Source organism: Thunnus albacares, chromosome 24 (assembly GCF_914725855.1).
Source record: "Thunnus albacares chromosome 24, fThuAlb1.1, whole genome shotgun sequence".
Taxonomy (NCBI): Eukaryota; Metazoa; Chordata; class Actinopteri; order Scombriformes; family Scombridae; genus Thunnus; species Thunnus albacares.
The window spans coordinates 94,034-106,777 of NC_058129.1; the positions used below are offsets into that span (position 1 = coordinate 94,034).

Sequence of the window (12,744 nt, forward strand, 5' to 3'; positions counted from 1 at the left end):
GATGCCAGCACAGGTTTCAAGTGAGTAAGGAGATGCAGTGCTGTTAATGCAAAAGTGCTCAAAGAACTCTGACTTTGCTAGAGATCGGTTGCTTTGATCGTCGACATCACATACATCTTCACTGCATTCTCCCGCTTACCCTTTGGACAGACTCAGACCAAACAAATCTTTGGACAGGACTTGGCTGTAAGACCTTTGCCACAGACCTCTGTACATGCACTGTTCACAGATGGTAATGAAGATGAGGCTTCTTCCTCCCCACTGTGACCTGTAGAGGGGCTGGATGCTTGAGAGGCTGAAGGGAGAAGACCTGCATGGAGGACAGTGCTGTGGTTTTCACTGTTGCACTCTGTACACTTAACCGCAGCATTGCAATTGCATGCCAGGTGAGAGGAAGATGCACAGCACCTGAAGCCGATACCATTGTCCTTAAAATAAGCTTTCCGCTCCTCCAGTGTCTTCATTCTGAATCCTCAACACTGCCTCAAGGGGTGAGGCTTATTGTGAATAGGACAATATTTACCATTTTCTTTGGGATATGGGTCTATGTTGGAGGGTGTTTTTGGAGAGACATCTGTTTTATTGACAGTAATGGGCATTCTCTGACTGCTGTATTTGGGTGTAAATCTGTCACCTTTTGTTGGGTTAGTACTGAGTATGGAGAAATTAAGGTCGTTCCTTGCTTTTGCCTCACGGCAAATGAAACTGGTGAAATACCGGAATGGAGGGAAGTGTTCATGACTTTCCTCTTTGTACTTCATGCCATGAGAAATCCACCTCTCTTGTGGATAATTGAGCAGCTTCTCCACTATTAGATCGATCCCTCTTACGTTATCCAAATAAGCCAGCCCCGGTAAGTATCCATCATCTTTGGCCGCTTGCAGCTCCATTAGAAGGTCTCCAAGTTCTCTAAGCTTGGCGTAGTCTCTGTTAGAGATTTTAGGAAAAGCATCCAGCTTCTTAAAGAGTGCATTTTTAATCATCTAAGGTGCGCCATAACACTCTGCTAACCTAGTCCAAGCCATTTCTTTTTTTGGAAATTCTTTATTTTGGAGCAGCAGAATGTATTATACAGATAAAAGCAGTTACATTTTTCTCTGCCATCCAGGTTTTTCTTTTTTACACTGAGAAAAGGTAAAATAAAACAAGTAATAGAAAATATAAAAATAAGCAGACTTAAAGAACTTTATACAATTTGGGAGAGGTGAAGTGTGTACATAAGAGTCTATGCAGGAGAGAGGTGATGTAGGTGTTCTCAGTCAGTGGTAGGGAGGGAGTGAGCCGTCTCTTAGTTGGTGGTGGAGGGAGAGGGTATGAATCCCAATGTCTGGCAGGGAAAACGTGTATGGTGGTAGAGAGAGAGGGTGTGTGAGCATTGGAAAGCATATTGGTGGGGGGAGGGGGGAACATGAGAGAAATTAAAGAAAAAAGTGACAATAAAATAAAATGAAACAACAGCACAGTGTCATTCCTTCAGGGTCATTCCGAAAATAAAACAACATTAAAGTGTCACTTATTCACTCCTCCACAAAATCTGGCCGTAAAGGTTTTACATATTTGACCCACTTGGCCCAAAATTTAATGAATACATTTTTCTGAAGGTGAAGAGAGAAAGTGATCCTTTCCATAACATAAATGTCATTTACTATATCTATCCACTCCTGTATTGTGGGAGGTTCAGGAAGCAACCAGCACCTTGTGAGTGCTTTTTTACCAGTGGATATCAAAATACCAAATAAATATTCATCAGGTCGTCTTACCTGGAAATCAGCATTTCCTAAGAATAAGGTAGAAAATTGCAAGGACAGATCAGTGTTAAATATGCTTTTCAGTGCTTTGTGAAGCTCTACCCAGAAAGGTCTTATCGCAGCGCATTCCCAAAAAATGTGCCAGTGGTGAGCCTCCTGAAGTCCACACTGTCTCCAACATCTGGTATTCCCCCACTTCAATATATGCTTTCTGTTTTGGTGTAATAAAAAATCGGATAAGACACTTCCACCCGAACTCCCGCCATATGTAGGAATTGGTGCACTTCCACTGGAATTTACATACATCAAGCCAATATTCATTTGATATTGAAAAAGTACCTTCTTTTTCCCATTTTTCTTTAATATATTCTGTAGAGTGGAGTATTTTTCGTCATAAGGCCTTTATAAAGTCTGGAAATAACACCCTTATTTGAATCTGATTGATAGGCACCAATAAATATCCTCAATATGGGGTCATTAAAGTCTGTTTTATTCTTAATGTTATGATCAAAATGATTACGTATTTGGAGATATCTATGAAAATCAAAAACAATATTCTTTCCTCAAAGTTTCAAAGTCATTTAAGTGTCCCTTTTCTGTGAGGGAGTAGAATGTTGTTATTCCTTTTAAGATCCAGGACTTAAAGCTCCGATCCATTTTATTAAGCTTAAAATCAGGATCATAGGCACACCATTGGAGTATTTGTAGTTTATGGTCCAGTTTATATTCTTCTCTTATCATATTCCAGATTTTTAATTGGGCTTTGATCCATGGGTTTTGTACCTTGTCTGTAAATTTTCCCAAATTTTTATGAGCCAATATTGCATGAATTGGGGGATCCTTCATAATAGAGAGTTCGATATCTTTCCACCTGGCATTAAATGTTGGGTTGCAGATGTTAATTAAAGGTTTAATCTGGGCTGCATAAAAATAATCCTTAAAATGGGGTAATGCCATTCCTCCTTCCTCCCTTGACAGCTGTAAAGTTTTGAATTTAACCCTGCCAGATAAATCTGGAAATAATCTTATTCAGTTCAGAGAGTTGTTTTAAGGAAATTTCTACAGGGAGTGCCTGAAATAGGTAAAGATATCGTGGAAGAATGTTGATCTTTACAGAATCAATTCTATGGCTGAGACCAGGGAAAGAGATGGCATTCCATCTGTGTATGTCATTTTTAATTTTTGTCAAGAGGGGGCCATAATTTATCTCTGCCAGTGTTGGGATGCTTTTTGGTAAGTATATTCCTAGGTATTTCAGTGAGTTCTGATCCCAATTAAGATGGTACTTCTCTCTGAGGTGTTTTGAGGGTGTATAATTAAAAGTCAAAATTTGCGTTTTTTGTACATTTAATTTGTATCCTGCGTATCTACCAAAGGTTTCTATCAGATTCATTAGTTCAAAAAAAGAGTTAGGGGGTTTACTTAAATAGATCAATATGTCATTGGTGTACAATGCCAGTTTGTGATCTTCGTCATTAATGCAGATGCCTCTGACTTTCGGTTTGCCTTATCCACTGTGCGAGAGGCTCTATAAAGAGCACAAAGAGTAGTGGTGAAATTGGACACTCCTGTCTTGATCCACGCTCTAATATAATAGTATCTGAAAGGTACCCGTTTTTATCTGGGCTGATGGTTTATTATATAGCGTGCAGATGCCTTTAACAAATTTTGTGTGCATGCCAAATTTTTCAAGTACTATGTATAAGAATGGCCAACTCACTGAATCAAAGGCCTTCTTGGCATCCAGACTAACCAAGAGGGCTTCAAGTTTGTTCTGCTGGATATGGTTTAATATGTGCAGCGACCGTCTAATATTATCGTGAGTCTGTCTTTGTGAAATAAACCTGGTCTGGTCATTATGTATAAGCTGGGGAAGGATCTTGTCCTATCACCTGGCAAGGATGGCTGTGTATAATTTGTAATCAACATTCAAGACCAAAATTGGTCTATATGATCCACATTCTAATTTGTCTTTTCCCTCCTTTGGGATAACAGAGATCACTGCCTTGTTCCATGATGGGGGCATTTTAGCATTCGTTAGATATGAATTGCAAGCTTGAAGAAGGCTTGACATTAACTCGAGTCGAAAAGCCTTATACCATTCTGATGGAAAGCTGTCCGGGCTGGGTGACTTGTTAGCTTTGAGCCTGGAGATGGCGCTGTTTAGCTCTGTCTCAGTTACTGCAGCTATTAATGTTTGATTTTGTTCCTCTGACAGAACAGGTAAGTTAAGCGACTCAAGGAACTTTCCATTTTGTTGCTCATCCTTAAATGGGGTTGTGCGTACAGTAACTTATAGTATTTTGTAAACGTTTCCTGTATTTCGTCTTGTTTATATTGTATAGTTTTAGAATCTGGGTCCCTTATTTTATATATTGTGTTATCCGCTTGTTGTTTTTGTAGCCTCCTTGCCAAAGGTTTAGTTGATTTTGAGCCTGACTCATAGTATTTCTGTTTTGTAAATATCATCTTTTTTTCAATTTCCTGTGAGTACAACATAGTTATTTTGTTTCTAATTTTCTGAGCTGAGTCAACTTCCCCTTTATCATTTTCGTCTAGAAACCTTTTTATTTCCTCTCTCATTTGCGACCCAAGCCATTTCTAAAGCTGCGCTGGGGTCAGACACATGGACAGACTGAATTCTCCTCACATGCTCAGATGACTCCTTGCCCAACCATTTTGTGAGTAATTCCAGTTCCTCACCAGCTGTAAGATCTAGGCCATGAATGGCGTTGATGAAAGTGGACTTCCATGCCCTGAAAGTCTCTGGTTGGTCATTGAACTGTGAGACCAATATTGACGAGTTCACGAAGTGCTAAAAATCTAGCAAAGTCCAACATGTCTCAAACTTCAGGCTGGTGATGGTGTTGAGGGTGGAGTGAGTTAAGTGGATGAGGGTCAGGTGAGTCCAGCTTAGTTAGCTTTGGATATGATGAAATACCTTTCTGGAATGTGCGATCTGTAGGTATGAGCCTTTCACTATTGGCTGAATCAAGATGGTTTTGGAGAAGTGGCTCTCTTCGGCATGACAGTTCTGTGTTTGTTTTAGCCCTCTCAGTAAAGTGATCTTGTGCCCTAACATAGTCTCTCGTACACTCCAGTCTGCTCTGTGATACGGTGCCATGGCTTGACTTTCTCAGGAACTCTTCTTCAAACTCTACTGCTGCTGCTGCCTCTAGTATTTCAGCTTAAGGCAGAGCCGCAGCTGCTTCCTTTTCATGATATAGCATATCTAAGTCTGCCTCTAATTTGGCTTGGTCAAACTGATGGGTCATCTCCAGTCTAATTTTGTCAAGTTTGATAGCAACTTCCTTCTGTGCAAATACTGCACGTGCTTCAGTGTGAGTGCGTGCTTTGGCGGCTGCTGCAGCAGCTGATGACCCAGATCGATGTGATAGCCGTGATGAACCAGAATGTCTTGAACCCGCCTCTGACATACAGTCTGCCACACCTGGAGTTACTCCTGTCGTGGCATTGGCCATGCTTTCCTCTGCAGAGGATGCATATAGAATCTATGTAGAATCTATATGCGATCTACTACCATGAAACTTGCTTTGCTTGTAGGATTGACATATTTTCACTGTATTGTTCTCATTATGTGGCAACACTATTCAACAGCAAGCCAAACACCGTCCAATAAATGCATGAGAGTCAGGGATCATCTTAATTGTGTCTTTAATAAGATGCTGTTGTAGATGCTTTCATGAATCAAGAGTGAAACTGTAGAAAACACAACGAAATCCAAAACAATTCAATAGTGTTAGAGCTGGTGACATGACAAGGTAGTTATGGCTTCCTGCTGCATACTACATACATTCTACCACATCCCCTTTAGCCATAAAAGTAGGGTGCAACTTTCTGTCCTCTAAAGTCATTCAAGGTCAACAAAATTTTTAATTGTTTATATTACAAACATTAGCATGTGTTACAAAGACAACATTAAAAATCCAGCATATAAAAAGCTTGTTTAAATCTGTTGCCACAGTTAAACAACTTACTGAATTTGACAATATACTAGAGACTGTACTTTCCTTGAAACAAAACACTCTTCAGTAATCTAAACATGGATATTCAACTATGGGAGACCTCAATTCACCAGGTAGGCAGGTGTTCTTAGAGTCTTTAAAATTGTGTTTGCGGATACATACTTGCATAAAGAGTCCAGAAGCCCGCTTCAGTCTACTTTTGCAAGTGGACTGGGCCACAGGTCAGGAGCTGGGTGATTTCACTTTGATCCTCCACTGCTGCTTTGTGTTCTTCAGCAAATTGAATTAAACTACTGTAGATGACAAAAAACAAAAATGTTTTACCATTACTGTCTGTGGAATAGCCAAGCTATGATCGAAACATACATTTTTAAGACAAATATAGAAGTAAGATTTTGTAAAATAGGTTACACCTAACGATTTTATTTACCTACGCTAAGAAACTTTTAAAGACATATTAATAGCAGTCCTAGCAATAATAGGGAAAATGCAAGTAAAAAGAATGTAAAGTAGGATGTGATGTGAAATTATTTTGAACAGACTCTAGCGATGTTGTTGTTTCCTCCTGATATTCAACGGTGAACATGTTGTAAAATGTGAAGGACAGCCAAGGTGGTGGTGAAGTCAGGTCTCCATCAACAGCATCCATTTGGTTGTACACAGGATCTCAGGTTGAGGTTCTCCTGATGAGTAATGATCAAACACTGAATTGACAACAATTCTATTACCTTAAAGTATTGTTTTCTCTGTGAAAACTACGAAACCTACACAACAGAGACAGTATTGTTTGTGTGAGTTACTGCATAAGAACAGGTCTAAGCAGATGACTGCTGAGGTGCTTGTGGTTAAGCCAAAATAAATATAAAATATAAATATAAATGTCTAAAAACGGGCACATATTATAACCCCAACTGCCAAAAGAGCTGACTAAATTGGCTTTGTCTGTGGATTTTAAATCTTACCTTGCACAGTGAGACCTGTGATAATAGGGAGAGACTGGACTCTGGCATCCGCAGGAGTGGTCGTCACCTGTGAGGAGTAGAAATAAGATGAAAAAAAGCATCAGGATCAAGAGCCATGTACGACCTTGGAAAACATTATTTTAACTGAGAGTGATTACTTTTTAATTAACCATCCTTTCCTGGGGCTCTCACATGCCCTTTGAGCGCAGAGCATACAGAGCTAAAATCTGTAACATCAACAAGCCTGTTGACATGTTCGATTTGTAACATGAAGCTGTTTCAGTTTAACATAGTCAATGCATAGTCAGGTAAACTATGGATTTCTGTTAGCTAACAGACAATTAGCTAACAATATAATGCTCCTATAACACACTCATGAGCAGCCAGAAATCAATGTTAATAATTTAATTACAACACTAGCTTGGTGTAATGTCTGTTGTTAGTCAGCTCCAAGTGTTTTAATGTTGACGACTCTTATTGAGCTGGTGATGTTGGTGACTCCTGCTGCTACTGCTGCTGCTCCTGCTCCGGACTGTGGCTAATGCCTTGATTCCACCAGTCATGTAATGGCTGCATCGTGTTCTGGTGTCCTGACAAATAGAGCTACTGCTCAGAATGACCTACCAACACGATGTGTGCATATGCAGAGTGTTTTAGAGGTGAAAAAAATATTCCAGAGGACACGCACATAATTTTAAAGTTTTAAACTACCTGGGATTTTCATGGTGGAGAGAGCGGTTTTCTACAGGTAAATTAAATGAAATTAGACTAGATTAAAATGTTATCTCTAAAATTAGCGAGAAAAAAAAAATTCTTATGTTTCAGGTGTTTCAAATAGCTTATGACAAGTAAACTAGTTGTTAGCTGCTGGAGGTGGAGCTAGTTTGAAGCACTTTATATACAGTTAGCTATGTTTATTTTGCTATGAAGACATCACTCTGATACAATTCATTAAGTTACATTTCTTATCTAGTTTTGCTAGTATCTAACACTCTATGGATATGCGAAAGTGGCGCGGTTCAGATACAGTTAAAATGCTCGACAAAGACATTGCTAGAATAGCATTTCAGCCAAAAATGCTAGCTAGCTAAGGGGCGAATTCACAAAGAATGGACTGCAGCTACTGATAGCACCATAAATTGTACATCATTTGAAACCACTATTTGCCCCATCTCAAGGTCCTATTCACAAAAGATATTGCAGTAATGATATGACAAGCAAACATGCCCACAAAGTGTTGCAGCTGAGAGCAATTTGCCCTTGTTTTGCATCTGATTGAGTTAGCAGTTTCCATTGTTTTGGGTTTTCTCCAGCATACAGATTGGTCCATAATGAAAACTGCAGAGAGCATAAAATTGCTTTAACAGAGGTGTGCACACATAGAGCTCTCCACAATCACAAACCAACGTCCATGTATTTTGCTTCTTTTATTTCTCTAGTAATCTGCATCTATAACATAATCCACTGAGATGTCAGGTGTCAAAATACAGGGCCGGGGCTTTGTGGCAATTTTGTGGGGGGTGCTATTCAGCCAGTTTGCATCACATGTTCAGGCCGGGACTCTTATCAAACATTTAAAGTTTGGTGCAGACTGGAGCATGCACAATAAAGTTATAGCAACTTCCTCTGTCATGGTGAAGCATCAATTCTCAACGGTGTGAGGATGAGAATTTTCTGCAGGGTGAGACATGTCTGTCTTACTCACACCTGTGGCATCAAAATTCTGCAAGTTTTTGGCCCTTTCACTTGAATTTCAATTAGTAAATTGAAAACTCTTGATGAGTTTGGTTGTAAAAGAAATTAATTTCCTAATTTTTATCAAGTCTATTTTTAGAAAAGTACAGACTTTTAACCCACATGACCTGGTGAAAGTTTGATTGAAATGTGTACTGTCAGGTGTAGAGAGACAATAAATAACTGCAGCTGGACACAGAAAAATACTCATATATTTGAATGGAGAGTGTGAGCAAACCCACACTTTTTTGATCATTTACTGCTTCCACATAGTTTTGGATACAAACTTCATTTGAACTTTAAATGAGTCACGAGATGTTGACCTACAAATCTTGAATTTACATGTGTTTTCTATCTTTTACTGTTTTGGAGATATTAGAGTTTGAGTTTTAAAGTATTTTCTTGCTCCTCCTGGAATTTGATAATGAGTGTGCATTGCATCATGTGTCACAACGAATGACATCACCAGAAGCAGTTGGAGAGCAGGATTTCAGAGTACTCTTCTTGTGAAATATCTTCATAAATCCCATGACTTTGGCCAAAACACTAAAAATCATATTGTAGTAGGAAATTTCATTGCGAATCCATTGATACAGGTTTGAAAGTGGTCAGACTTATATTTAGACATCAGAAGTCTCTGTTTGACACAAAGTCCATGCCCAGAGATTGCCTCCCCATTGGTTTACATTGTAAGGTGCAATGTGGCACAGCAACTTTCAGGGCTTATAAAATCTAAACCGTTCAAGTTATTACAAAGCTTTTGACAACTTTTGTTCAGTACAGTGTCATAAGTCATGGATCAGAGTTTGAAGCCGATATTATTAACGCCCTCTGGAGGAGATAGCGTTTGTTCGGGGTCCAAAATTGGTGCAAAGTTGTACCTTCATGTGTGTATTGTGGACTTCCTGTTGGATTTAGGTCAGGGGTGTCAGTGTATGATTTGTGGGTCTTGATGAGACGAATAATTGAGTTTTGGTTCAATCTCACTACGACATTCCTACGGGCCGTGGCGGCCATATTAGTGACATAGGTGGCGCTATAGAGCATATTTTGGTACTTTGGGGGTTAATTTTTTACATTTTACCAAATTTTTCACCAGACCTGATGTGCAATTTGGTGAGTTTTTGAGCATGTTTAGGGGGTCAAATTTAGGTCTGAAGTGGCGAGATAATTAAAGCTGCAAGCAGCGTTGAACGGGCCCTCACACCTCTGTGCAAGTCAGGCCGCCGCACAATCGAAGGGCTTCTGTCACAGGCATGTAGATGTCTTCAGACCTGGTCTGTTTTCAGACAGTGCAAGAAGGAGATAAACATCACTTCCTTTGTCCGCTGTTTTGCCCGCTGCTGGGGCTGCTTTGCTGAAATTTCGTAGGGGGCGCTCTTCAGCCAGTTCGCATCACTAATGGTATAATGTCATGTAGACGTGTTCAGGCCGGGACTCTTATCAAACATGTAAAGTTTGGTGCAGACTGGAGCATTTACAATAAAGTTATAGCAACTTCCTCTGTCATGGCGAAGCATCAAATCTCAACGGTGTGAGGATGAGAATTTTCTGCAGGGTGAGACAGGTCTGTCTTACTTACACCTGTGGCATCAAAATCATGCAAGTTTTGGGCCCATTCACTTGAATTTCAATTAGTAAACTGAAAACTCTTGATGAGTTTGTGTGTAAAGCAAATTATTTTCCTAATTTTCATCAAGTCTATTTTTAGAAAAGTAAAGACTTTTAACCCACATGACCTGGTCAAAGTTTGATTGAAATATGTACTGTCAGGTGTGTAGAGACAGTAAATAACTGCAGCTGGACACAGAAAAATACTCATATATTTGAATGGAGAGTGTGAGCGAACTGCTAGGTGCTTGGGCCCTAATAAAGGAAAAACTGCAGTGCAGAGCTAAAAATTTTAGTTTTGGTTTTATTTTTCTGCAGATCTTTATCACTAAACTGTCACTCTCACTCAATGAGCTCCATTGAACCCCCACACCCATCACGCCCCCTCCTATTCTCTCTCTCTCGCTCTCAGTTGGAGAGGAGAATGTCACTCTCCTTGTGAAATCTCCTCATAAATCCCATGACTTTGGCCAAATCTTACATTAAAAGTCACATTTTTGGAAATTTTGTGGGGAATCCACTGCTACAGGTTTGAAAGTGGTCAGACTCATAGTTTAGACATCAGAAGTGCCAAAATGTGCTCTCTAGCACCACCTATGTAACTAAAATGGCCAGTAGGACTGTTGTAGAGAGATCGAACCAAAACTCAATTATTCGTCTCATCAAGACCCACAAATCATACACTGACACCCCTAACCTAAGTCCAACAGGAAGTCCGCAATTAGCCTTTCAAAATAAGACTTTGCCCTAATTTTGGCCCCTGAACAAACGGTATCTCCTTCTAGGGCGTTACTGGTATCAGCTTCAAACTTTAATAGGTGACTTATGACACTATGCTGAAAAAAAGTTGTTAAAAACTTTGTGATAACTTCAATGGTTTAGATTTTATAAGCCCTCAGAGTTGCAGTGCCACATCACACCTTACAACGTAAAACAATGGGGAGGCAATCTATGGGCATGAACTTTGTGTCAAACAGAGACTTCTGATGTCTAAATATAAGTCTGACCACTTTCAAAACTGTATCAAGGGATTCGCAATGAATTTTCCTACTAAAAAATATGATTTTTAATATAAGATTTGGCCAAAGTAATTTAAGTAATTTATGAGGATATTTCATAAGAAGCGTACTGTAAAATTCTCCTCTCCAACTGCTCTTGGTGATGTCACTCCCTCAGTGTGGTGAAACATTCTGCAATACACAATCATTATAAAATCACAGGAGGAGCAAGAAAAGACTTTAAAACTCACACTCTAATATCTCAAAAACAATAAAAGATAGAAAAAACATGTAAATTCAAGATCTGTAGGTCAAAGTCTCATGACTAATTTAAAGTTCAAATGAAGTCTGTATCTAAAACTATGTGGAAGCAGTCAATGTTCAAAAAGTTGTGGGTTCACTCACACTCTCCATTCAAGTGTATGAGTATTTTTCTGTGTTCAGCTGCAGTTACTTATTGTCTCTACACACCTGACAGTATACATTTCAATCAAACTTTGACCAGGTCATGTGGGTTAAAAGTCTGTACTTTTCTAAAAATAGACTTGATGAAAATTAGGAAATTAATTTGTTTTACACACAAACTCATCAAGAGTTTTCAATTTACTAATTGAAATTCAAGTGAATGTGGCCAAAACACACTAAGAAATATCCCTCATTTTTAAAAAGCAAAATGATCTGATCCCGACAGGCCAGAGTGTGAGGTCCGGACCAACACTGCTTGCAGCTTTAATTATAAATGCATTTAAGTCCACTGTTACATGTAATGTACATGAAATTGACAGTATGATGGTAATTTCTGTTCCTGTAAATGGTTGATTATATAAAATATTTTAAACTAGTACTCTCAGTCTTCTATCTTCTATTGAGAAATGTCTGACCACTATTATTCTCCTCAGGTGCAGTGCCACACTCGTCTCTGATGGGCACATCATTATTATCTGAAGTGTGAGTGCTTGTGAGATAGCAAATAATAATAAAAATAAGTGATAAATGTGTGTGTCTGTTTGTGTGTACATATGTTGGGTAGTCATTATGAGCTACTCTACTTTTGAACATATTCATAGTAGTCCATTCCGATATTTCCTACCTGACAGAATGAGCTACTCTACTTTTAACCACATTTATAGAGGTAGTTGTCAATTCTGATGAATATTCCCTACCTGCCAGAATTAACTACTCTACTTATAATTACATTTGTAGGAGTTGTATATCTGCTTCTCACACATGTCTGACCTGAGTAGCTACTAAACAATGTTTTTTGCCGGGGTAGGTCATTATGTGTGAGAGGCTTAGTTCACCGGACTAGTCTGACAGGATGAGCTACTGGTAGTCTGTTGTAACAAATATACTCTGATCAGTTGACTTCTGGCCTGGTTCCACTGGTTATGACATAATGTTGATGTAGTCATGTGATATACGATCGGGAGTCTGCGGGGGGTGTTTTATTTTGAAAATTGACTGGATGCTCTATGCCTTTTCTTTGACTGACTTCTTGCCCGGCTCGATCTGCTCTGTGCAGCTTGACGCAGCTTCCATGTCAAACTGTGTGACTAGGCGCAAATGTTTATCAGAGCAGAGCGGAGAGCCGCTTCTGGGACATTTCTGAAACGGAATGCGACACAGCCGTGTCCGGTGGACCAAGCCATAATGGCCAGGACACACAGCCTGTGCTAACAGTGCGCGTGTGTCGTGGAACCTCTTG

General features: G+C 39.4%; 2 protein-coding genes across 5 annotated transcripts in view; one reads left to right on the forward strand and one right to left on the reverse strand.

Annotated features, from left to right (window-relative positions):
- LOC122976516 (chloride intracellular channel protein 5) overlaps positions 1-12,744 on the forward strand; it is a 31,107-nt gene that overhangs the window by 6,670 nt on the left and 11,693 nt on the right. The gene's annotated exons all lie outside the window — the stretch shown is intronic.
- Positions 1-12,744, reverse strand: part of LOC122976517 (protein ANTAGONIST OF LIKE HETEROCHROMATIN PROTEIN 1-like) — a 46,955-nt gene that overhangs the window by 6,463 nt on the left and 27,748 nt on the right. For 3 of the 4 annotated variants that reach the window (XR_006400955.1, XR_006400954.1, XR_006400952.1), the window contains 3 exons: positions 6,697-6,763; positions 6,277-6,417; positions 5,423-6,027 (listed from right to left, as the gene is read on the reverse strand). The gene's annotated coding sequence lies outside the window, so the exon portion shown is untranslated. Of the gene's footprint in view, positions 1-5,422; positions 6,028-6,276; positions 6,418-6,696; positions 6,764-12,744 lie in introns of those variants that run through there. The other variant, XR_006400953.1, reaches the window with a different exon arrangement.